We start from the raw sequence: 2,500 nt of genomic DNA, 5'->3' as shown, positions 1-2,500 counted from the left end.
GTGCAGCCAAAAATGGCCAGTTTTGGCCCGTTTTTGGGCCGTTTTGGCCAGTTTTTGGCCTGTTCTTGCATTGCGCGGTGACCGTCGAGAGCGGAGCAAAACGTCAGCCATCTCAGCACCCTGGAACCCCCCGGGTGGCACAGGGCTGGATGGGGCTTTCGTATAGCAGGGACGGTGCTGCCTCTCGCTTCGCTCGCTGTCCGCCGCTCGCCGCTCGCTCGTGCAGCCAAAAATGGCCAGTTTTGGCCCGTTTTTGGGCCGTTTTGGCCAGTTTTTGGCCTGTTCTTGCATTGCGCGGTGACCGTCGAGAGCGGAGCAAAACGTCAGCCATCTCAGCACCCTGGAACCCCCCGGGTGGCACAGGGCTGGATGGGGCTTTCGTATAGCAGGGACGGTGCTGCCTCTCGCTTCGCTCGCTGTCCGCCGCTCGCCGCTCGCTCGTGCAGCCAAAAATGGCCAGTTTTGGCCCGTTTTTGGGCCGTTTTGGCCAGTTTTTGGCCTGTTCTTGCATTGCGCGGTGACCGTCGAGAGCGGAGCAAAACGTCAGCCATCTCAGCACCCTGGAACCCCCCGGGTGGCACAGGGCTGGATGGGGCTTTCGTATAGCAGGGACGGTGCTGCCTCTCGCTTCGCTCGCTGTCCGCCGCTCGCCGCTCGCTCGTGCAGCCAAAAATGGCCAGTTTTGGCCCGTTTTTGGGCCGTTTTGGCCAGTTTTTGGCCTGTTCTTGCATTGCGCGGTGACCGTCGAGAGCGGAGCAAAACGTCAGCCATCTCAGCACCCTGGAACCCCCCGGGTGGCACAGGGCTGGATGGGGCTTTCGTATAGCAGGGACGGTGCTGCCTCTCGCTTCGCTCGCTGTCCGCCGCTCGCCGCTCGCTCGTGCAGCCAAAAATGGCCAGTTTTGGCCCGTTTTTGGGCCGTTTTGGCCAGTTTTTGGCCTGTTCTTGCATTGCGCGGTGACCGTCGAGAGCGGAGCAAAACGTCAGCCATCTCAGCACCCTGGAACCCCCCGGGTGGCACAGGGCTGGATGGGGCTTTCGTATAGCAGGGACGGTGCTGCCTCTCGCTTCGCTCGCTGTCCGCCGCTCGCCGCTCGCTCGTGCAGCCAAAAATGGCCAGTTTTGGCCCGTTTTTGGGCCGTTTTGGCCAGTTTTTGGCCTGTTCTTGCATTGCGCGGTGACCGTCGAGAGCGGAGCAAAACGTCAGCCATCTCAGCACCCTGGAACCCCCCGGGTGGCACAGGGCTGGATGGGGCTTTCGTATAGCAGGGACGGTGCTGCCTCTCGCTTCGCTCGCTGTCCGCCGCTCGCCGCTCGCTCGCGCAGCCAAAAATGGCCAGTTTTGGCCCGTTTTTGGGCCGTTTTGGCCAGTTTTTGGCCTGTTCTTGCATTGCGCGGTGACCGTCGAGAGCGGAGCAAAACGTCAGCCATCTCAGCACCCTGGAACCCCCCGGGTGGCACAGGGCTGGATGGGGCTTTCGTATAGCAGGGACGGTGCTGCCTCTCGCTTCGCTCGCTGTCCGCCGCTCGCCGCTCGCTCGTGCAGCCAAAAATGGCCAGTTTTGGCCCGTTTTTGGGCCGTTTTGGCCAGTTTTTGGCCTGTTCTTGCATTGCGCGGTGACCGTCGAGAGCGGAGCAAAACGTCAGCCATCTCAGCACCCTGGAACCCCCCGGGTGGCACAGGGCTGGATGGGGCTTTCGTATAGCAGGGACGGTGCTGCCTCTCGCTTCGCTCGCTGTCCGCCGCTCGCCGCTCGCTCGTGCAGCCAAAAATGGCCAGTTTTGGCCCGTTTTTGGGCCGTTTTGGCCAGTTTTTGGCCTGTTCTTGCATTGCGCGGTGACCGTCGAGAGCGGAGCAAAACGTCAGCCATCTCAGCACCCTGGAACCCCCCGGGTGGCACAGGGCTGGATGGGGCTTTCGTATAGCAGGGACGGTGCTGCCTCTCGCTTCGCTCGCTGTCCGCCGCTCGCCGCTCGCTCGTGCAGCCAAAAATGGCCAGTTTTGGCCCGTTTTTCGGCCGTTTTGGCCAGTTTTTGGCCTGTTCTTGCATTGCGCGGTGACCGTCGAGAGCGGAGCAAAACGTCAGCCATCTCAGCACCCTGGAACCCCCCGGGTGGCACAGGGCTGGATGGGGCTTTCGTATAGCAGGGACGGTGCTGCCTCTCGCTTCGCTCGCTGTCCGCCGCTCGCCGCTCGCTCGCGCAGCCAAAAATGGCCAGTTTTGGCCCGTTTTTGGGCCGTTTTGGCCAGTTTTTGGCCTGTTCTTGCATTGCGCGGTGACCGTCGAGAGCGGAGCAAAACGTCAGCCATCTCAGCACCCTGGAACCCCCCGGGTGGCACAGGGCTGGATGGGGCTTTCGTATAGCAGGGACGGTGCTGCCTCTCGCTTCGCTCGCTGTCCGCCGCTCGCCGCTCGCTCGTGCAGCCAAAAATGGCCAGTTTTGGCCCGTTTTTGGGCCGTTTTGGCCAGTTTTTGGCCTGTTCTTGCATTGCGCGGTG

Source organism: Musa acuminata, unplaced genomic scaffold (assembly GCF_036884655.1).
Source record: "Musa acuminata AAA Group cultivar baxijiao unplaced genomic scaffold, Cavendish_Baxijiao_AAA HiC_scaffold_46, whole genome shotgun sequence".
Taxonomy (NCBI): domain Eukaryota; kingdom Viridiplantae; phylum Streptophyta; class Magnoliopsida; order Zingiberales; family Musaceae; genus Musa; species Musa acuminata.
This window is presented reverse-complemented; position numbering follows the sequence as displayed.